We start from the raw sequence: 25,447 nt of genomic DNA, 5'->3' as shown, positions 1-25,447 counted from the left end.
CCGGGTCCCGCTGAGGACACCACTTTGCTGTCTGCGAAATGGCTTGCTACAGAATAGCTGCCTCAGCAACCCATGAAACACACAGCTGTGTGTTGTCCTTGTACGGCTGTGGAGTTGTGGCAACGTCAGGGCTGCACCGGCAGCCAACTCAGCAGCCTTCATGCTTTCATCCTGCGCTGCCTCAGCCCTGCCCACTGACAACTGCTAGGTGGCCCGTGCCTTGCATCCCTGCCGGTGTAGCTTGGGTCACGGCGACAACAAGCCCCCACATTCCAGCAGCTGAATCTTCGGCCCTCGCCCTGGATGTCTCCGGTGCATGTTGGGAGCCAAGACGACTGCCCACAGTAGCAAGCCATGGAGTGGCCCGCTGCTGGCTGGCTAAGGACCCCATGTCGTCCTCAGATGGTCGAACCAGCGACTCGCTGTGAACTGGCACACTGGCGCACCATCTACTGCTGTGTGTAGCTGGTGGTGTGACACGCCCCGCCGTCCAGGAGAGTTGCCACTCTTCAATTCTTTGTTAATGAACCAGCACCTATTTATATGCCGCTGTGTGCCTCTGTTTTGCTAAACACGCCTCTCCGCATCACATACTCATAACACTTAGGTTGGCCAGTGGGCCCCTTCTGCCTTGACTTGTGCCATGCAAACCACTTGTGTACATTTCCAGCAGTTCTGTGCCTCTGTGGCCTCTATTTTACTTCGCAACTGCTGGTGAGCATAACTCACTATGTACAGGCCCGCACCTGGCTGTAACTTGCGCGCTCGCAAATATCGCACCAAAACTGAATTTTATTATCCCAAATGGTTGTGTCGCTACAGTTGAATGACATTGATCATCATCTTTTTCTTTGAAAGTGCGGTACTGTTGCCAAGTCGTGATAGATTTTTTTCCACGGAAGAATGAAAAGGCATGCCAGTTTCCAATGTTAAAACATAATGCGACATGCCTCTCTAACCAAGTGAAATTAATAATTCAGTTGAATAATTAACAGCTTCATCTTGATTCTTTACGTTATCAATGGACTCGTGTCTGGTTTTGAATGCTGAAATTTAAGGCATTGATATCATTGTTTAAGGCTAGTAATATAGCATATGTACTGACCCACTGATGATTTTTGTAATTCTTTACGATGTTTGAGAAGCTTTGTCTGTGGCTGTTGTGGTTTTACAGAAGTTTGCTGGGAGTGTGAGAAATTTTGAGGATTCACCGATTTTCCCGATTTCCAGCAGCCAACAAACGTTTTACGAAACATTCAGTGAATGCATCATGTCGTACTTGTGTATGCATATTGGTTTTCAAACTGCATTTCTGTACTTGTCGACATAAAACTGATGATTTGAGACATGCATTAAGTTTATAATCGGCTGTTAAACACGCTAGAACTCATGGAGTTTGATAAAAATCACTTACTCACTATACTAGCAGACATTTTGTTGACTGCAGATCTTTGAGGCTCATAAGTGAGTGTCGTACCAAAAGCGTTCGCACCAAAGCAAGCGCCTTTTAATAAACATTACATCTATAGGTGGTTTCTTGCTACCATTCTTCAGAATATCCTCCAGTTTATGACTATTCCGAAACCATGTGGACCATTTTAGTTAAGGTCTTTCCGAGGACTATTACCATATATCTTTTTGACGTAAATAAGTATTAGGAGAAGGGCCATTAGCTACCACATTGGGCTTTGAGTTTGCTGCAGAATGTCGGACATATAGGGTGCTTGAAGTAGTCGTAAAGGGCGGACTTCAGTCCACCATTCACAAGAAGTTGAGTGACGCAGCTGTTGCGTCTGTCACAAGTAAATTTTATGTGTCTTGGAGCGACTTTTAAAGGTAAAAAGTAATATTATCACACCAGTACAATATTCAAGAAATCTACTGTAGACTATCCTCCGTCGAAACAGGCCTTGAAGGCCCAACAGTACCGACCGACCACCGTGTCACCCTTAGCCCACAGGTGTAATTGGATACAGATATGGAGAGGCATGTGGTCAGCACACTGCTCTGCTGGCCGTCGTCAGCTTTCGTGCCCCGAGACGCTACATCACACAAGTAGCTCTTCTATTTGCCTCACAAAGGCTGAGTGCGCCCCGCTTGCCAAAAGCGATGGGCAGTTCGGACAGTCACCCATCCAGATGCTAACCAGGCCCAACAGCGCTCAACTTCGGTGATCTGACAGGAATTGTTGTTACTACTGCGACAAGGCCTTTGGTGTAGACTGTATCAAACAATGAAATTTCGCTTACGCAAGCAGATTTCTGTTTCCGCAAGGTTTTAATGTGCTATGTTAGTCGGGCAGTATGGGCCACGGAAAAATAGAGTAGAAATGAGCATATAATAATTTTTACTTTTCGGTTTCTAGGACACAATACCAGGGTTGAAGGAGATGGATGCTGGAGAGGGTTGAGGGAAATGGTCCCAGACTACAGTGAAAAAGCCGTTTTAAGTATTCTGGAAGGCAAAATGACCGAAAGAAGTATTGCCGATCGGTTTAATGTCTCTAGAACTACACTGCAAAGGAGATGAAAATCAGTAGAGAATCAGTAACCACCTAGGACACCTCAGATGGGCTTCTTCAAATCATTATTTGATGAAAATTACGAAGAAATGCCAGGGGCACACATGACAGATTTAGTTTCCATGTTAATGCTAAAATGCTAAAACTTTGTTTCAGAAGTTGGCTTGCAGTTTCGCAGGAAACTGCCTCAAAGATACAGCAGAGAAAAGAGAGTAACATGTAAAGATTTCTATCAGAAGCGCGTAGAACTGCGCTACAGAAAACCTCAGTTCATAAGCTTTAATTCATTGTGTCAGGTTCAGTGGGCCATAACTTGAAAGATTTTTAACAAACAGTTTTTTTCATTACCTTGTGCCTTTGATATGTAAACAGATTAATATATCTGTGAACCACAAAAGCCTTTTCTATTTAAAAACCTGTATTTTGTTGCATGACCCATAGGATAGAGTGCTCATATTCGGGTGGCTGTCTAATTTCGGGCAGCTGAATATCTCGCTTGCTTGAGCCCTCCGACACTCCAACAACCAGTAGTGAAGGTCATTCTGATGCGCCGCTGTGAGTTTGGTGCCGGTTCATTCTCCACAGCTTCTTTTGAACTGTGGTCAAGATAAACATCTTCTGCAGAGTTCAGTTGGAAGCCCTTCCTCAAACAAGGAAAGACGTACATTCAAAGTATTTCATATGAGGCAATAGCTAGAACCACGTTCTTTCTTATGTAAGTGTAAGTAGGCTGTTTATGTTTTCTTTATGTAAGTAGGCTGTTTAGGTTCTTATATTGGTAACGCCGCCGCCACGTAGCGCTCTCCGTATGAAAATCACTGGCTGTGCTGTGTGCAGTCTGTGGCTAGTTTGCATTGTTGTCTGCCATTGTAGAGGGGCAGCTGGATGTTAACAGCGCGTAGCGTTGCGCAGTTGGAGGTGAGCCGCCAGCAGTGGTGGATGTGGGGAGAGAGATGGCGGAGTTTTGATAATTTGTAATACTGAATGTCAATTATGAATATTAAGGTAAATACATTGTTTGTTCTCTATTAATATCTTTCATTTGCTAACTATCCCTATCAGTAGTTAGTGCCTTCAGTAGTTTGAATCTTTTATTTAGCTGGCAGTAGTGGCGCTCGCTGTATTGCAGTAGTTCGAGTAACGAAGATTTTTGTGAGGTAAGTGATTTCTGAAAGGTATAGTTTAATGTTACTCAGGGCCATTCTTTTGCAGGGATCTTTGATAGTCAGATTGCGTTGCGCTAAAAACATTGTGTGTCAGTTTAAGCACAGTTTTGTATAAATTGTTCAAAGGGGACGTTTCATATGTCGACCCTTAGCCTAGGATACCTCACTGGAATCTTCTGCTTTTTTCTTGTAGTTTGTGTATTTAGTGTAGCTTTTGTTTATTGCTAGTGCGTAATTGTAGAGAGAATCTCCTTTGTAGTTGCAGTCTTTCATTGTTGTACTGTAAAACAGTTGTGGCATGCATGTAGATTTGCACCAAGTATTTCGCAGCTGCGCTTGTAATTAACTACATATTATTTTCAGTCCTATGTTAATGTGTTCTCTTATTTTTGCTATTCAAATTGTGCTTTTCTGTGTTATCGTGTGAAATATTGTGACAATAATGGCGTGTGATTAACGTAACACTCGGCTCCAAAGTAAACTGAGAAATGACATTGAAGACGAAAGCAGTGTGTTGGCCCCACCATATAATGAATTAAATAATATTCAAAGTAGTAATTTGGTAACTGTGCATAGGGAAATGGAGCGGGCGTCAAACAATGGCGTAGGCAGTGAAACAGGTAGTGAACAGGGAAGCATTATCGATCGATCGGTCGGCAACAGCTCGCCTCAGGAATCCGAAATGATAGGACACAATTTTGCAAATACTGTAGATTCAGGTTTTGCGTCCTCACCGTTTTCTCAAATGAGGCAAGACACATTTTCAGCTTGTCAAAATGTGAATGTTGCCGGTGCAAATTCACTGCCAAAAAGCACTGAGGACCATTTTCAGACACCAATGCATTGTTATTACAGTTAATGCAACAAATGGGACAAAGGCTACAAAAGTTAGACACAACGCTTGAACAAAATCAGAAACAAATGGGACAAAATCTTCAAAAGTTAGACACAATGGAACAAAATCAGAGACAAACACAGCAAAAGCTTCAGAAGTTAGACACAATGGAACAAAATCTTCAAAAGTTAGACACCACACTTGAACAAACACGTGAAGATTTAACTACTGAGTTACATAACATCGAATCGAAATGTCAAAAGGTCTGTAATGACGTAAAAACACAAATTTGTGACCATTTCCAACCTATTTTTTCGCGTTATGAGAATGCATTACAGAATCACGAAGCAACCATAAAAGAATTGCAGACTACTGTTCGTGAAAATCATGAGACCTTGCAAGCTAAAATGGACTCAGTTGCATCTTGCAAAAACTCAGGAAAACTTAAAGGACACAGTAGAAAGACACATGGGGGAAATTAGTTCATTATCAGAGAAAATAGTTGAACTTTCGGATCAGCTAAATAATTTATCTATGGAGGTAGATGATAATATGAATGACACAAAACCAGTAGTCTCTAATGACACAGAAGAGCGCGAACAAATTAGGAAATTCAAACAAAATCAGAATCAAATTAATACGCAACAGCAAAGAGAAATCCGGGAAGTACAAGATCAGTTGACACAGGTAATACAAGAATTACATATTTCAGAGGACACTCGCGCTCCAACACGGGAAGAGGAACTTAGAAATACGCACAAGCCACAAAATAATAACACAGGGCATTTCGGTAATTATGAAAGAAATTGGCAAGGTACACCGAATTTTGAGATGGAACCGCCAACACGACGTAACAATGACCGATATGCTACTCGCCGACACGATGATTTTGACTATAAGCTGTTCATTACTACACGTAAATTCAAAACGTTTAAGAATTCTGCCAACGACATTCATCCACAAGCGTGGCTCCATCAATTCTCTCATTGTTTCCCTCCCAACTGGTCATTGGAGCACAGGTTAGAATTTATGTGTGGCTACTTAGAGAATGAACCAGGTGTAAGAATGCGATCGGTCATTCACGATTGTCACAGTGAAGGAGATTTTTATCATGCCTTCCTCTCAGCATATTGGTCACAAGCTACACAAGACCGAGTAAAACATAGCATCATAATGATGAAACACTTCGAACAATCTGAATTTTCCAGTCTTGTGAAATATTTTGAAGACATGTTGCACAAGAATCAATACCTGTCAAACCCATACAGCCCCTCAGAACTCATCCGCATTTGCTTAATCAAACTGCCTGAACATTTACGACATATTATTTTAGCAGGACGTCGCAAAGACGACATTGAAGCTTTTCAGGGACTGTTACAAGAATTAGAAATTGACACAGACAGTCGCGGGATGCGAAAACAGGAAAACAATCACTACAGGTCACATCCGTCACAATTCCGTGACGACAGAAACGATAACTGGACGTGACAAGGCTATTCTCACCACACAAATCGTGACAAAAATGGACACCACCCGTATGACAACCGTTGGCAGAGTAGTAATAATTACAGGGAAAGATCACCTCTCTGCAGTAATGACTATCACAGAGACAATCAGAGAAACAGACAATATGGTAATCAGAACTATTATAATCAAGGGAGACAGAATAATTTTAGACGCAACGGTCCAGCGCGCAGTTACGACTCAGGGAGAAATTCTCCACCACGTGACCAACAAGAAAGAAACTATGTAAACTACCGACAAAACGACAGACGTGAATTTCATCAGAACTGGCGGGTTTCAAACAGAGCTGGGCCCTCTCGGCAAGGCGAATTTGTGGAAGTTAGGCCTCCTAATCCCAGTAACGACACGCGCCAACAAAGAAACAGACAATGACTCGCACCGCAGGCAGCCGCGTGCGGTGGCTGGCTCAGGGAAAAATAACATTGACGCTAACCTTGAGAAATATTCCAGTATTCTTTACCGACGTATACCACATGATAATTGCGTTAAAGTTGAAACTCTGCGTACTAGGAAGAGTAAAGGTTTACACCACATTTCACATGTAAAACCATTTATTGACAGATAATCTGCTTTTTAACTTAGTCTTTGCAATTTTCACTTCACATTACTAGTACTTTTTGTCACACTTACAAACTGTTAACATGCAACTATGTTTTAAAGCTAACTAACTATCCTGTCAAGAACATAGGTAACTTAGACAAGTAATTACGAATGCATTGTTATTGTGAACAGACGACACAGTGTTGTTATTTATACATTCCTCCTTGTTAGCTGCACGATTACATAACGAATATATGGCTTACATACTTAGAACATATACCAGCACTGCTAATGAGATTTTCATGCAACATTTTGGTTTGCTTGAGAGTGGATTCTGGATTTAAGGTACTTTCAGTGAGATACCAGATGAGACAGTGGTTAGTTTATGTGACAGCTACACGATTTTATCACGACGCTACTAATGAGCGACAATTTACAATGTTGCTTTTGCGGTGTATCTGTTTGGTATCTGCACAGTTTTTCTGAATTCTTCTGTAAAGTAAAACATGTTTTAGTAGTAACTTTTGTGCTATTGCTACAAAGAGTCAGCACAGTCTTTCTGTTGGAAGGACAACACTACTTCTTCAAGACTGCATGGAAATCCACTACTTCTGTGTGAAATTTCTTTTACTAATGAGAAACTGTAATTACTATTATGATGAATGATCAGGACTATCTTTATGGACTGTGAGAAAATTTTAGCTTTTGACCAACATTGTATCAATAAGTGTGTGCATTTTATATCTTTGTTACTGTAATTGTGAAAATTTTTTTTCAAATCTGTATTGGCCAGTGCCCAACACCATTTGTAAAAATTTTTGTGGGGAGCATGGGGGCTATGTAAGTAGGCTGTTTATGTTTTCTTTATGTAAGTAGGCTGTTTAGGTTCTTATATTGGTAACGCCGCCGCCACGTAGCGCTCTCCGTATGAAAATCACTGGCTGTGCTGTGTGCAGTCTGTGGCTAGTTTGCATTGTTGTCTGCCATTGTAGAGGGGCAGCTGGATGTTAACAGCGCGTAGCGTTGCGCAGTTGGAGGTGAGCCGCCAGCAGTGGTGGATGTGGGGAGAGAGATGGCGGAGTTTTGATAATTTGTAATACTGAATGTCAATTATGAATATTAAGGTAAATACATTGTTTGTTCTCTATTAATATCTTTCATTTGCTAACTATCCCTATCAGTAGTTAGTGCCTTCAGTAGTTTGAATCTTTTATTTAGCTGGCAGTAGTGGCGCTCGCTGTATTGCAGTAGTTCGAGTAACGAAGATTTTTGTGAGGTAAGTGATTTCTGAAAGGTATAGTTTAATGTTACTCAGGGCCATTCTTTTGCAGGGATCTTTGATAGTCAGATTGCGTTGCGCTAAAAACATTGTGTGTCAGTTTAAGCACAGTTTTGTATAAATTGTTCAAAGGGGACGTTTCATAAGTCATAAAACGTGTCATAAACACTGCACTTAAGGGTTAGGTTGTTTCTAAACAGAAATAAGGGATGGTTACTGATAGCGAGTAGTTATAGGTTGCACTATTTTGGATACCTGAAATTTGGCATCAGTTTATACGATCATATGTTCCGAATGTTATTCCAGATGTCATCTTTCCATTGTTTAACAGACAAATACGTTGGGCCACTGATGGGTTGGACGCACTACAGAGCAGCAACAATATAAGTGGCTGCAAATGGTTTCAAAAACTGTGAGATCTATGCTTCTGACTCTCTTGCTTCTTGATCCATGGATTTTCCTCCTCAGAAATCTGCAGTAAATGCAGATGTGGTCTAAGAAGACACGGCATGGCCACGGTCGACTGTAGTTCACGGAATGCAGGAAACAGTGGTTTCTACTTTAGAAAATAGTCCACCTCCTGTACTTCCGCAATCAAACCCAAATCCAAGAGCAGGTAAAGAAGTAGTGTTGACGTTATCTCCTTTTAAAAAAGGAGTCCCTGGCTAATGGAAGAAGAAAGCAAGTACCAGGGCCACACGGAAGACGCCAACTGCAACGATATCTATTCCAGGAGCTTCATTCGATGCAGCTGATAGACCTTCAACATCTGGGGCTGTCAAAATGAAACTCTTCGAAAGAAAGAACCAGAGAGTCAGGAAGCAGGATGAACATAGTGAGGAAGATTCCGATCATAGTGAGAAAGACACATCATCCGAATATGAAGAGAATGAGGAGTGAATTTAATGCGACCGACTAGGTCAGCTGTTACCTCTAACACTGTCTGTACCGTCCCAATACTTGTCCAAATCCGAAGAATGCAGTCAATTTCAGCTGTGTCCAAAGATTAACACTATTTTAAGCCATTTTGTCTTCTTTAAGATGCAGCTATGAACAGATTCCTGTCTGATATGTTTATATTATTACACATGACATAGTTTTCGTAAAATTAAAAAGTCATACATTCAAGTAGGGAGAGTAATGAGTTCATAAATACATAATTATCAGTGCCGAATATCGTTTTTAAATACAATAGCATTTTCTACGTGGATTCTACTACATTTTCGTCTGAAATATTTTAAAATAGGCTTGCATATAAAAAGCCACGCAGCACTGTTCGCACTGATAACACGCCTCCATGCAAGATTCTTTCTCACTTTCTTTCTTTGATTTTGACGAATAATCGTAACATATATGGGAGGTATGTTTTTTGGTTGTCGGTGGTAAATGGTGCAGGAAATATCTCTGTATCAGTCAGCCTACATGTCCATTTTGGTTTTTTGGAACTGTTGGCAAGATTGACAGTGAAATCAGTTATTGTCACTTTCTTGGTCTGAAATGAACTGTGTAACCAAAGTGTATTCGATACTCCTAGTAAGAACACATGAAAAACAGTTTCCGCCATCATTTTACAGTTCCGTGTCTGAACACATTGTACTGCAGTCGCCTTCAAAGACACTGGTGTCGTCATCTTCACTATCTAGAGCATCAGCAATGTCTCCAAAATTCGGCAGACCGGCAGTTTCTTCATCAGATAAACCACGATGCACCATTTCTCTTACACAGAATACCAATAACGTGCTCTAACCGCAGGCAATAACAATGACTCACAACGAACAAAATACCGCGAAAACAAGACACACATTCACGCAATCTATCCGTACAACTAATAAACAACGGTATGAAAATCCTACATCGATAGTCAGGGGCGGAAAAACAAAGCGCAGCGCTTTTTAATTAACAAAATACGTTGGCCTGTAGAACCAATGGGCTTGGCGTTTTTGGAAGAGAGCGTGGCCTGTAGAATTGACCGGCTTGGCACCGAGAGCGCAGAAGAGGCGTGGATGAAATGCGTCGGTTGCTCTCGCTGGTGTTTGTAAAGTTTTTCAATGTGGCTTCTCCAGTGGTAGCTGCTGTGTAAGAGCTCGTGAACATCCTTACTTCCAACACCTGGCGGAGGTATTGGTTATTTTTCTTTGAATGCTATCAAACGTAACATAAATGCGGTAATCTGAAATATACGGCAGTAAATTTACCGTGCTCTGTTAACATTGTTACTCCTCTAGACTCCGTGAAACTTGGCATCAGGGTCGCGAGCACACCGGCAGTTGTGCAGGCCTTAAGAACCTTTTGCGCATGCGCAACTGGCGTGACATAATTGCCTTAAAGGGCCAAATACATACGGATTTGATAAACAACGTGCATGTTTACAGCTAGTCCCTACCACTCAACTAAAGGTTTAAGTCAGTGCCACAAGGTGGTAGCATACTACAGCAGATTTTTATCCCTGTTCGCATGGCGTAAGTCCCGCTAGACGGTAGCACATTCCTCACTCACTAATGTAGTAAAATTAGATCGGACGTCTGCTTATGTAATAGTTATACTGAAAGCAAAACCTATTTTTTGGGTTTCTGAATGCGTTATACTATATTAAGTTTTAGACTTTATCATATAGTAATCCACTTGAGGCGTTGAATCTAAATGGTTCAAATGGCTCTGAGCACTATGGGACTTATATTCTGAGGTCATCAGTCCCCTAGAACTTTTGAGCTACTTAAACCTAACTAACCTAAGGACATCACACACATCCATGCCCGAGGCAGGATTCGTACCTGCGACCGTAGCGGTCGCGCGGTTCCACACTGAAGCGCCTAGAACCGCTCGGCCACTCAGGCCGGCCGTTGAATCTACCCCAGTGATAATATCAATAGACATTACTGCTTGAATTTAATTAATTTCACAAACAGCAGTTCGTATTTCAAGTTGGTTGTTTACTGTGCGGGAATAGGCTTTCGTGTACAGTGCCAACATGATCCTGTTGACAGACAGAAAAGTAAATTACCAAGTGAGGGTGTAACCTCCCCACAATGATTTACAAGAAATGACAATATTATATAGAAATGGGAGCCAAGTGTAACCTCCCCACAATTAAATATAATGACAACAAAAATGTGAGAATCGCAATCTGACCCAACTATAAGCTCCTCACAAAAAATGAAAGTCCATTCAGTGATAAGAAAATCTCAGTGATAATGAAATTTCAATTAAACCGAAATATCGGTCTTTGGCCCTGTGCAAATCAGAATTAAATTCTTACCTCATTGTAACTGCTAGTCAAATTTCTGCTCTTATTGTTGCGCACAGCTTGGAGGAAATGCATCGCAAATATAATTTTTATATATATATATTTTTTGTTACTTTAAGGGAAATTTTTTCTTTAAGGAAATGCAACGGAAATATTATTAAAAAAGAGAATTGTTTATTAAAAATGCTTAGCTTGAAATCAAATTATTATTGGGGCACTTGTTGGAAATTAATTACAATAAATGAACTTTAAATTATCTGATGATTACCTTAATTAACAATATACCTTATTCAGCATCTTGACCAGTGTTGCCGACAGACTACATCACACAACCGCACTGGGCTCCTACTACTGACCGACTGCTCTGCATGACGGCTACTACAGAACTGCTCTCAACGACAACTAACTGAGTACTGCCCTCAACTAGACAGAGCTACAGACTCGCAACGACTGACCGACAGACTGAGAACCGCTCGCAACACTCGCGCGGTCAAGCGCATACTCTCTGGTCACAGATGCTACAATGCCTCGCCATCGCTGCTATGTTACATACGTGTTTCATAACCCTCCACTGGGGGGGCAAAAATTTGGCAGCGATGGTGAGTCATTTGGACTTGCCAAGCGCGGCAAAATTTTTCTTTAATTAACAAACTTCTACAACTTACAGAATATTTAGATGTAGTACATGAATTAAATGTTGTGCACACGCACTAAGTACAAAATATATCAGACAAAGACAAAATGTGAGTACAAAACATAGTAGCAAATCAGAAAAATGTATATACAAATTATTTGACAGATAACAAAGTGCACAGGCACTGAAAAAATTCTTTAGCATATTCAGAACAAATAAACAGACTGGCAAAATATTATGTTGACAAGTGACATGAGTGCACATGCACTGCAGTTGAGAACATATCAGTAAATGATGAAATGTATATACAATTAGTAACAAATGACATAAGTGCATATGCATTGAAGTATTGAATATACAGAATAGTACAAATCATATTGAAAAATGAGAAAAGTGCACAGGCACTGGAGTTCAGTAGAAAACATATTAACACACAACATAAGTGCACATGCACTGCAGTTCAGAACATATCATTAAAATAAAATACTAAAAAATTGTATATACAATATAAAAGACAAGAGTGCACATACTGTACTTGAGAACAAATCGAAAAAATGTCTTAGGCATTTTTGCAATAAATAAACATAATGGCAAAATCATATCGACAAGTGACATAACTGTACTCGCACTGGAGTTCAGCGAATCAAAAAAAAATGTATAACCCATGAACATAAATAATGTTAGCAAAAAAATGATTTTCACTATGTGACAAGAATTAGGATAGGAAAGGGAAGGATTGCATCATGGTTGTAGCACTTTAGATTGCACACAGCTGTTCTGAAAGTCCATATCTTTCCACAGAAGTACAACACCAAGTGACACAATTTGCAGTTCTTTTCCCATCAGAATCCATCAGTGTAGCCAAGACACTGAACTCTCGTAGTAATATTTCATGTTCTCATTTTGGCAGTACATTAGGTACACCAAACAGTGGGACCATAATAACGTCTTCATCGCTCATGGTGGTGGACAGCATGTCGTGTCAACACCACGCTTTTACAAGGCACACCAACGTAGAAGTAGTGCAAACCCAAAGGTAGTGCTCCATGATCACTAGGATAGACAGGACAAATGGACATTGCAGTAATTCAGGGTAGTTAGCTCATGAGGTGAAGGACATTAAGTCACATAATATTGACAATTACAGTTTTCATTTGGGGCATTCATAGCCCAGTGTTGAACATTTCTGTACCATGAATGTAGTATTACAGAAAAATGTTCACAAAATTAAATTATTGGCATCATGGGTAATCGTATTACAATAAACAGTGGCAGTCCTTGGACGGTTACAAAGCATATTTAGTATGACAGAATAATGTACATCATTGGCACTCAGTGGCCAGCAAGTATTGAATATTACAGAACATTACACTCATTCTTGGCACTCAGTGGCCAGCAAGTACTGAATAGTACAAAACATTACACTCAATCATTGGCACTCAGTGGCCCAGCAATTACTGAATAGTACAAAACATTACACTCAATCATTGGCACTCAGTGGCCAGCAAGTACTGAATAGTACAAAACATTACACTCATCATTGGCACTCAGTGGCCAGCAAATATTGAATAGTACAAAACATTGTTCCTCATTCAGTATTATTCAGATCATTAAGAAGTAATAACAATTCATTGAGTGACATTCAGATCATTACGAAGTCATTATTAAAAATCAGCTAATTACAGTCATAGCATTAATAATCATACACATTATAAGTAGTCTCATTACAATAAACAGTGGCAGTTATTAGCCAGTTACAAAGCATTATTTTATACATATATTTTTTTGTATCATTACGAAGTCATTACTGAAGTGACATACTATTCAGAGTTGATCAGTATTATTCAGAACTTTCTCAAACTGGTATCACTATTTGGGACTGGTAATACATTTTTTTTGTTAGCAATGCATTGCGTTTGGTAATTATAAGAGAAAGCAAGAAGAGAAAAAGAGAGAAAAAAAAATAATTGGTAGTGGGTTGTTCCTGTAAATGAAAAATGTGTAACGTCATTCGTCATGAGTCAGCTGTAGCAAGATTGTGAAACAAGGCAGTAATGTGATCACATGTATAAATGATAGACACAAATGGGTAAAAAAAATAAATGCAAGTACTAGAACAGGTATAATAAGTAATAGGTTTAGTATGTATCATGAAAAACTTCTCCTGAAAAAAATACAAAATGGATTATTGACCTGAAAGAAGAAACGCACACTATGCTGAAAAGTAGTGAACTTCGAATTAACAAGTAGTAAATGTGTATAAACATGTGTTCCATAGCTGTCCTTTCCAAAACTTTCCGTCATCCTACTATGCAATATAACACCTGCTGTCAAAACAAACTGCAACAAATACTTAAATAACTACGTAGCATAAATACATAACTTCAACATTATCCTCATCTGTAAAGAAAAAACTTCATTATCAATCACTTCATTATCCATATTATCATAAGTTCATTATTATCATCACCTGTAAAGAAAAACTTCATTATCCATAATAGCATATTCTTCATCATTATTCATCAGTATTCATTATCATCTGCAAAAATATCACTTCATTACTCATTATACAACTATTCCTTATCTCTAGCATATTTCATCACTAAAACTAAGACGTGTAGTTCTGTCTGACAGCCTGCATCAATCACCTTGTATTCTGAAAGAAAAAATTAGTTAAGACTGCTATTCTACGATGAGTATAGTATATTCTTGTTAATGCTTGTTAATCCTGATCCATTTACTCTTCCTCATAAAGTTATTGCATCTTCTATCGTTTATTCCGTAGGTGAAATTCCCATTTCTGTTGAATTTATTTCTTACACGCATCATTTCTTTCTGAAATTGATGAATAGAGAATAACGTCTTGCATTTAAATCATATACCCACTAAGTAATTACTGATTAACGGTAATATAATTAAGCATACAGCATAACATGACAGAAAACGTAATATGTCGAAAGCACAGACAGTGTTCAAAGGCAAAAATGTACACAGAATATCACAATGCAGCAGCAAAAAAAAAAGTAAAGTAGTCATGATGTTGAGATTTCATAAGGCAAAAATGTCAAAGTCAACTGGTGTGTGTTATATCTTAACTATTTCATAATGCATACTAACAAAACAGAAAAACAATCATACATACAAAAAAATGGCAAATATGCACGGTCTGAGGTGTATAACGACAAGAAAAGCGACCTGCTAACCTTACCTCGCCGGGCACTTGCCAAGAAAAAAAAAATACGACAGTCATCAGTAGGTAATCATATAAATATAATTGCATAAATGGTCATAAAATGTGTAAATTCATCTGGAAAAATATGCACGGTCTTATGTGTAACGACAAGAAGAGCGACCTGCTAACCTTACCTTGCCGGGCACTTGCCAAGAAAAAATACGATAATCATCAGTAAGTATTCATGAGAGTATAATTGCATACGTGATCATAAAATTAGCAAATGGCATTATAGCTTGTTAAATCATAAAGTGATTTCATTCAATAAACGGTTTAATGTTTGAGATATGGTGGTTGCCTTTCGATTTTCTGGTTCTCAAAGTTTCGACGTGTACAACATTGGGGTGAGGGATGCTGCGAATCCGATATGGACCTGCGTATAGAAGTTCAAATTTACTGCACTTACCTTTTAATTTGCTGGATAAATAGTGTGTACGTACTAATATTTTCTGTCCAACGTGAAAGTCGCGGCGTGTACAAACCTGTTTTTGCTGTCTTCTCCGGCGCTCTGCGGCACGTTTGATGTTGTTCAGCGCAATGTCAATTATTTCGTGGTGTCGTAAGCGACGAGATGTAGGGAAATTTATTAATTCTTTAATTTTGTTTGGTGGTTCAACGTTTTTCAGTATAACAGACGGAGATAGCATAGTGGATTCATTTGGAATGGAATTAATTACATCTTGGAATGAGAGTATGTGTGTATCCCAATCAATATGTCTTTTGTGGCAGTATATTCGGCACAGCTTACCAATTTCTTTCATTAACCGTTCACAAGGATTCGAAGAAGCATGGTACTTGGATATATAGATCGGAGAAATGTTTCTAGCTCGTAACATACGTGTCCATATTGCAGATCGAAACTGTGGTCCATTGTCGGAAATTACTTTCATCACATGCCCTACATGAAATAAAAAATGCTTTACAAATGCTTTTGAAACAGTTTTAGCAGTAGCTTTGCGTAACGGAGTGAAAGTAACAAATTTTGAAGTGAGCTCAACAGCGACAAAGATGTAGCAAAAACCTCTGTCAGTTCTCGGAATCGGACCAAAAATATCTACTGCGGCCATGTGTCTTAATTTAACAGGTACAATGGGATATAAAGGAGGAATATGTGAAGTGGTGTCTGATTTAGCTTTCTGGCAAATTTTACAAGACGCTAAAACTCGTCGTATTCGTTTCTCCATGTTGTTAAAATAACAGTTCTGTCTCAGTATAAGAAAACATTTTCGTGCTCCGTAATGTGCGTAACTTAAATGAGTGTACCAGATTAATTTGTTAACAAGTTCGTCAGGGATGCATAATAACCAATTGTTGCTGTCAGGATGAGAACGGCGAAACAGAATGTCATTGCGTACAGTGTAATGGTTTCTAATCGTAACATTATTCTTATCTTGCCAAAGCCGTTTAATTTCTTTCCACACGTTGTCTTTATTTTGTTCTTGTGCTATGTCCTGTAATGACGATGAAATAAAATTTTCAAATGCTACTTGCTGAATGTACATGACACTGAAGTTTGTTTTGCAGAAGTTGGTTGCTACGTCTTGCTGATTGTTGCCGAGAGAACGCGATAGTGCGTCTGCTATAACATTTTGCGTACCGGGAATGTGAACTATTGTAAAATTAAATTCCTGTAAATAAAGCTTCCATCTGCTTAATCTGTCGTGAGTGAATTTAGCCGAAAGTAAAAATTGTATCGCTCTGTGGTCTGTGTACACGGTGGTATGTCTTCCGTAAAGAAAGTGCCGAAATCTCGTAAAAGCCCATACAACACATAATGTTTCCAATTCTGTAACGGAGTAATTTCGTTCAGCAGGTGACAGAATGCGGCTTGCAAATGCGATGTTTTTAATTACTGTAGAACCATCTTCTTCAATTTCCTGAAAAATATGTACGCCTAAAGCTGTGTTGGAACTGTCGGTGGCAATGGAAAAATTTTTGGTAAGATCTGGGTGCGATAAAAGTGGAGCATTCAACAAAGCATGTTTCAGGTTCACAAATTCAGAATGTGCTTGCTTATCCCAAGACCAAATACTGTTTTTACCTGTCAGTTGACATAATCTAGGTGTGTCTAAAGCAGAGTGATGAATAAATTTACGAAAAAAATTAATTAAGCCCAAAAAACTGCGTAGTTGCTTTTTTGTCGTAGGAACAGTAATGTCACGTAGAGCTTGAAGTTTTTCCGGATCAGGTGCAATGCCTTCCGCTGAAATTACGTGTCCAAGAAATTTTATAGAAGTTTTGCCAAAGTGCGATTTACTAAGATTAACTGTGAGTCCCTGCGCATGAAAAGTTTGCAACAGTCGTTCTAGAATCAGATTGTGTTCAGTCCAGTTAGCTTCTGCGATAAGAATGTCGTCTACGTACGTCGTAATTCTGTCCTTAAGTTCTGTCGGAAGTATTGTGTTCAAACCGCGAATAAAAGCTGCAGAAGAAATAGTTAAGCCGAATGGTAATTTACAAAATTGATAACAGTCGCCAAAACAAAGAAAAGCTGTATACTTTCTGCAATTCGGATGAAGTTGAATTTGCCAAAATCCCGATTTCAAATCTAATGTAGAATAAATAGCAGTACCATGAAATTTCTGTAAAAGTTCCTCTAGTGTCTGTGGTCGATCTGTTTCATTAATAATAATGTCATTAATGTGACGCGAATCAAGTACAAGGCGAAGTGAGCCATCTTTTTTCTTAACAATATGCAGCGGGTTTATGTATGGACTAACTGCTGGTTCAATAATTCCTTGGTCAAGCATATCCTGCAATTCTTTTTTAACTTGTTCTCTGTAAATATACGGAATGGGATAATGCTTTGCTTTAAATGTATCATGCGGTTTGACTTGAAATTCATACATAAAGCCGGACATAGTACCAGGAATGTTGTCAAAAAACTGGAGCTTGCTGTAAAAGAATTTTCTGTAATTGCGTACGTTCGTCGTCTGTAGTTGCACTGCTTTGTCTAACTTTACCGGAAATCATTTGCATCACGTCGTAGTCAGCTTCGTCTGGAGTATTACCGTTGTGTACGTACGTATCCGTGAACAATGTGGGATTACAGTCTATGCCACGTGATACGGAAATGACCTCTGTGCGATTAATTGTTTGTTCTTCCGCAGATAGTGAGTACTGAAATTCTAAAGCCAATTGTGCATCCTCATCCTTTAACATTAAAAAGGAATTTTGAAAATCAATAATAGCGTCGTGTTGTACCAGAAAATTATTACCTAAAATTACGTCTGTTGTCAGTAAAGGAACAATCCAAAAATTAGAGTGGAAAGTATGACCTCCAATACAAAATGATAAATGTGTCTGCAATTTAACGTCTACTCCTTTACTCGATACTGCTCCTTTCACTTTTGTTTTGCCTAAAGGTAATGTAGGATAAGTATTCTCTTTGTTGCACTCGTTAAAAGTCTCCTCATTTATTACTGATATAGGTGATCCAGAATCAATTACTGCTGAGAATTTTGATGAACCAATTTTAATTTCGATAACAGGATGTGAAATAGTTTTCTGAACAAATGGTCTTTCCTGCAAGAGAGTGTCTCTGATATCGTCAAAAGTAATTACATTTTCGTGAACAACATTTTGCGTGTCTGAAGTCGTGCTTGTATTATTGGAAGATGCGATCTGTACATTATCTAGTCAGATTCTATCTGACGTGTTATTATTATTAGGAGGATTCTGTGGCATTTCGACGATTTGAACTGTCCTATTACTTCTTCCAGACGTATTACGCTCTGGATGGTACCTACTGTCGGGTTCATTCATGAGAATATGTTCTTGTTGATTACTTTGTTGCTGGTAAGACCGACTGTTATTATATGTACGGTGATAATTGTGCTCATCGTTTTTACGTCTGTCGTGATAGTCATTCCTATACGGTGCATTGCGATAGGAATTGAAATATTGTCTTCTTTGTACGTAGTTGTTTCCTTGCTGTCGTACGTTACTATTTGTTGTATCAGGGACTATACGTGCTCGCGGCGGAACATTAAAGCCTGGTTGACCTTGTGCATTCCATTGTTGGTTTGGTATGCTAACCGGCTGGTTTTGATGTTGTTGTTGTGAAATACCTCTATTGTTACTAAAGTGTGGTTCCTGTTGCTGAAAATTTTGACGATATTGACAATCTGAATTTTGTCTGTGATTTAAGTTTTGGTAGTTATCGTTTCTAAAGCGTCTGTTATCTTTTCTATTGAAATTACGTGTCTGATCATAATTCCTGTACTTTTGTTGACCTTGGTTATTATACGAAAAGTTTTTGTTTACGAAAGAATAATCAGATTGCTGGACTTCTAAAAGCTGCAAAAGATCCCTGAATGCTGAAATGTTTTCTTTTTGTTGGCCCGTTAGAAGTGACACTCGTAATGACCGTGGTAATTTGGAAATGCATAATTGTATAAGTGCAGATTCACTGTACGGTTCACTCAGGTACTGGTTTTGTTGTACCATGTGCTCAAAAAATTGCGTTACACTGGGAAAATTTGAGTTTTCATAGTTTGGCAAACTAATTAGTTGGTCTTTAATTCCGCGCTGTGTCGTCTTCGACCAGTACGCTGATAGAAAAGCATTCTGAAATTCCTCTACTGAATAGCATTGCCTCGCGATCGGTCTCATACGAGTTGCCGGTTCGCCTTCCAAAAAGCTGCAAATAAATTCAAGTTTATGCGTAACAGGCCAAGTCGGTGGAAGAGCAAAGCTAAATTGTTGAATCCAATCCAGTGGGTGAATCTGCGTTCTATCGTTTTTAAAAACTTTAAACTTTCTCACTGACAGAAAATGTTTGTAATCGAAATTATCATCTCTGTGTGATGGAACATGTTCAGGATCGTAAGAGTATCTATTGAACTGTGGTTGTTCGGAATCTAAGTCCCGTACTCTCTGTAGATTACTCAAATTATATGCACTGCGTGAGTCTGGCAAATGTTCGAAAAGTGGCGCCTGCTGTGATGTGTTATTAACTGAAATATTTTTAATCTCTGTTACTTCTTGCTGTAAACTTGACAGTTTTCTACGCAACGTGTTGTTAGACGAGTCGATCTCATTAATTGTCTGCTGCAAATTTTGAAATTCAGGTGTTTGGTTAAATGAAACCGGTGCAGTATCGTCTGATTTATTATCATTACTACTTTCAATAGCATCAATACGACTGGCCAATTCTTCATATTTTTCAGTCAGTATTTTTGCCTGATCATCGGTTTTAGAATCGGACGCATTAATCTGTTTTTGCAACTTACGCGTAGTTTCGCTCAGTTTTTTAACATCAGCTTTGATGACATCGCAATCCTGTGTTAGTTCTAATTGTTCGAATCTGTCTGTCGCTGTTTGAATATTTACTGTGTGTGTATCTGTTTTTGATTTAAGATCAGAAATTTCATCCCGTAATTCTGTGTTCGACTGTTTGATGGAATTAATTTCGTCGGACACTGACGCAATATTGTTGTCTACATACGTCTTCGCTTTCGCGAACATTTTACGTTTGTCTTCTTGTCTCTGAGCCGTGATTGTTTCCATGACTTGACGTTTTACTTTGTTTTGATCTTGAATAAATTTGCGAAAACGCGTATCACTGTTCTGTATGTGCTGATTAAAGCGCTCGTTAATTTGAGTGTTCTGCTGTTCGAATTTCGCGTCTATCTTTGCGTCCATTGTGCGCGAAAGTTCTACCGTCATTGCTTTAAACTCGTCCCGTAATTGTGTAGCTTTTTCAGAGCATTGTTTAGCGACTCCGCTAATTTCGTCTCTGAGTGTTTCTGTTGCGGCAGTTTGCATTTCCCTTAATTCCTGCGCAACAGACTTAATTTCTTCGCTATTTTTTCGTGAACAAGCCTCAATTTCTGCGCGCAACTGTTCCTTAGTGTCATGACACTGCGCGGCAACGGCTCTAATTTGTTCACTAAGCTGTCTGCAATTGTCGTCTAATTTTTTATTTAACTTGTCTTGTTTTTCGTTCTGTTGTTTGACCTGTTCACTAAGTTGTCTGGAATTTTCACTCTGTTGTCTGATATCCGCACTAAGTTTGTCTTGTTTTTCGTTCTGTTCGTTCTTAAACTGTAGCATTATTGCCATAAATTGTTCCAGAGTAACATTACCTACTCCATTATCTGTGCTGTTTGATTGTGTACCTGGAATTGTCGCGCTTTGTGTGACCATTTGGTCATTCTGCAATTTACAAAAGGGATTATCATTCGGACCTACACTGTCACTCACTATTTCGGAATTAAATAAATCCGTTGTACTTTGTGTATCCTGTTCATTTTCATTAGAAATATTTGTCTGAACGTTACTTGAATTTTCCAAACTGGGTGTATTAAGCTGGGCAGCGCTCATTACCATAGTGCGCTCCGCGTCATCAATTGTCGTCAAATTCACAGAGGAGACAATTGAGTTCGTTTGTTCCTCATTAAGATAAAAGTCACCATTAGTGGTTGTAATGCACTGATTGTTAATGAACACAGGATTGTCATCATTACACTGCGTGTCACAATTACTATCGGTCACGTTGTTTAAGTCGGTAAATTCATTCATAATACCTCGCGATACACTATTCATAGTCTTTCGCGGCATTTTTACAGTAGTCACAATTATTCACAAAACAATAAACACAAATGCAAAAACAACACACAAATACAACAGAGCAACGAATTGCCGTTGACCTGTAGAAAGAAAGTCACAAGATTAGTAAAAGCGTAGCGCCAAATCCTAATTATATCTAAGTAAATAAGAGCAGATATCTGACTGTTGTTCAAAAGACTCTCAACGAAATACGATCCTGGACTGGGTGTCGCCAAGTGTAACCTCCCCACAATGATTTACAAGAAATGACAATATTATATAGAAATGGGAGCCAAGTGTAACCTCCCCACAATTAAATATAATGACAACAAAAATGTGAGAATCGCAATCTGACCCAACTATAAGCTCCTCACAAAAAATGAAAGTCCATTCAGTGATAAGAAAATCTCAGTGATAATGAAATTTCAATTAAACCGAAATATCGGTCTTTGGCCCTGTGCAAATCAGAATTAAATTCTTACCTCATTGTAACTGCTAGTCAAATTTCTGCTCTTATTGTTGCGCACAGCTTGGAGGAAATGCATCGCAAATATAATTTTTATATATATATATTTTTTGTTACTTTAAGGGAAATTTTTTCTTTAAGGAAATGCAACGGAAATATTATTAAAAAAGAGAATTGTTTATTAAAAATGCTTAGCTTGAAATCAAATTATTATTGGGGCACTTGTTGGAAATTAATTACAATAAATGAACTTTAAATTATCTGATGATTACCTTAATTAACAATATACCTTATTCAGCATCTTGACCAGTGTTGCCGACAGACTACATCACACAACCGCACTGGGCTCCTACTACTGACCGACTGCTCTGCATGACGGCTACTACAGAACTGCTCTCAACGACAACTAACTGAGTACTGCCCTCAACTAGACAGAGCTACAGACTCGCAACGACTGACCGACAGACTGAGAACCGCTCGCAACACTCGCGCGGTCAAGCGCATACTCTCTGGTCACAGATGCTACAATGCCTCGCCATCGCTGCTATGTTACATACGTGTTTCAAGGGAACTAAGAATTCGCAGACGACATCCGTCGATTGAGACTGTGACTAAACCAATAAATGTAACTACCAGCGAACATTCAACAAAAAAGCGCACAATAAACCTAAGTTGCTGTTTGGGTGAAACGTAAGAATGTCTCATTTTCAGCCCAGAAATTGATTTGTGGACTAATACTGGAGTTAGGGACCTTGTATGTCTGACGAAAAAATAACAGAGCACAAAAACTTCCACTTACACAAGTACACGAAAGAGAGAGTAGCCAAAGTTTACACGTTATTTCGTTCTTGCCCTTAAACTGTGCTTAATTGTATTCAAAACAACAAAATTTCACAAAATAATACTTTCTTTTGTCAGACAAGTAATGGTTATTATTATTGTTATTATTACTATTATTATAATCGGAAGTGGCTGTCGTTTTATAAATTTGTTCATAAGCATAACTGTTATGCATCAGATGCTATTAATTTCACTTTCTCGAATTATGTGAATCTATAAATTTGTGAACACTCAGAATGTTTACTCACAAGCCACCATTCGACTCCTCTATTGAAAAGCACAAAGACTAAGCATCTTTCTTGTTATGACTAAAACGTCTGCAGAGTAACCGACAGTTACGCAGGATCTTTTACTTCTGAAACAAACATTTGATGCGAATAAAGGCTGTGGTACTAACTCATTAAATTTTAGTGTTGATTTACAGCCAGTAAATAGGAAACCCGAAATTAGGGAATATACTTTCCGGAGGTAAAATTTTCGGGGCTTAATTCTTTGTTCAGCTATTACAGAATGAGAAAAAATGGAAGATTTTTTGGAACGGTAGGCATTTAAATATTCCTAGTAATAGTATAGAGCATTTTCTATAATTTAAAGACTTCTAATTTACTAGTAATTTTAAATTTAAAAACGGTACCCAATAACACGGCACTTTCCCCTACTACTCGACACTTTTCTTAACAATTAGAATTGTAAATCTCAGGGAATCTTTCCTTGCTGTGAGTCGTTTTGGTTACAAATATATTTTTTTCACCAATTACATCAAATAAATGCTCAGTTTTTTCCATTTCTGAACAACAGCAATAATTTTATAGCAATTATGGATTAAATGGTCCAAAATAGCCGCTGTACTCCTACGTATTATTGTTTTAAAACATGTTCTGCGTCCTTGAGGATATCACCACTGAAGATTCATAGAATGAAAATGATATCTTATGTAATCTAATCTCGCTAGTGAAAAGTTGAATGTGTCTGCGTCTTCACAAGCATTGTACGACAATCTTATCGAATATTCGTGTGCTTTACAAACAACCTACACGGGGGTTCCGATTTCCTGTGATCATCAGTCCCTGCAGAAACACGCGCCTCGTCTTAAAGAAGACGTCTGCACCTTCACTGGGCCCTTCTTGCTCAGACTAGATGAATTCAAACTTTTCTTCTCGTCTTTTTATTTTACGTCTCCCGGTTTGTTTGAACAAGGCGACAGCGGCGCATCGGCCACCTCGTCGATAGGGCGCAGCCTGCCATGAAAGCCGATACGAGTCGGAGGGCGGCAGAACAAAGGGGAAGCAGCGCGCCGCCCGCCGCTTCCGAGGCCGAAGAGGGCGGCGGGGGCGGCGGAGGCGGCCGGGTCCAGGGTCTGCGGCGCCAGAGGGCCAGCCTGTTGTCGTGCGGGTGTCCGTGCCTGGCTCTGCTCTGTGTGTCTTGTACTGTGATCTCCGCACTCAACCCTCCATGCTTCCTTGCCTCCTCTTGCCCAGAACTAAGGAATTTCTCCTTCATGCCGAAAAAGGACATCGCTGGCTCTTGATATAGTTTTATGTATTCGAGGTACGCGAGAAAAGTAATCAAACTGACAACACTGCGTGCGATATGGCAACGTTGTGTTGTCCTGCTTGTGGTCACCGGCGTGTTCATCCCTTCTAGGGATGCTCAGTCCTAGTTTCAACTCTGTACAGCCTTCATGTGCTTTTTCAGAGCGCCATCAGTGAATTTAGAGCAAAGTTGTACCATCAAGTTTTGTTTTAAACTTGGGGAATCCGCGAGTGTGACCTATAAAAAGTTGATACAGCCCTATGGGTATATCGAGAGGTTGTAACAATGGAAAATTGTACTGAAATGCAGGAGGATCTGCAGCGAATTGACGCATGGTGCAGGGAATGGCAATTGAATCTCAATGTAGACAAGTGTAATGTGCTGCGAATACATAGAAAGAAAGATGCCTTATCATTTAGCTACAATATAGCAGGTCAGCAATTGGAAGCAGTTAATTCCATATGTTATCTGGGAGTACGCATTAGGAGTGATTTAAAATGAAATGATCATATAAAGGAAGTAGGTTACAGTACGCTTGTTCGCCCACTGCTCAGCAGTGTGGGACCCGTACCAGATAGGGTTGATAGAAGAGATAGAGAAGATCCAACGGAGAGCAGCGCGCTTCGTTACAGGATCATTTAGTAATCGTGAAAGCGTTACGGAGATGATAGATAAACTCCAGTGGAAGACACTGCAGGAGAGACGCTCAGTAGCTTAGTACGGGCTTTTGTTGAAGTTTCGAGAACATACCTTCACCGAGGAGTCAAGCAGTATATTGCTCCCTCCTAAGTATATCTCGCGAAGAGACCATGAGGATAAAATCAGAGAGGGAGCCCACACACAGGCATACCGACAAAAAGCTTGAAAGAGTAAACCAGAGATCAAAACAATGCTGATTTCCTTTTTCACCAGTAGGGACATCATACATTGTTCGTCCGCCCCAAACTTTCAACCAAGTGTTTTACAAAGATGTCCTTGAAAGCCTCGGGAAAAGGGCGAATCGAGTGAGACTAGACATTGCAGACAAGTGGATCTTGCTTCATGATAACGCACCATGTCACACGGCCACTTACATCGAGGA

This window comes from Schistocerca cancellata, chromosome 5, assembly GCF_023864275.1.
Source record: "Schistocerca cancellata isolate TAMUIC-IGC-003103 chromosome 5, iqSchCanc2.1, whole genome shotgun sequence".
In the NCBI taxonomy this organism is placed as follows: domain Eukaryota; kingdom Metazoa; phylum Arthropoda; class Insecta; order Orthoptera; family Acrididae; genus Schistocerca; species Schistocerca cancellata.
The sequence above is the reverse complement of the archived record's forward strand: the minus strand, read 5'-3'. Positions refer to the sequence as shown.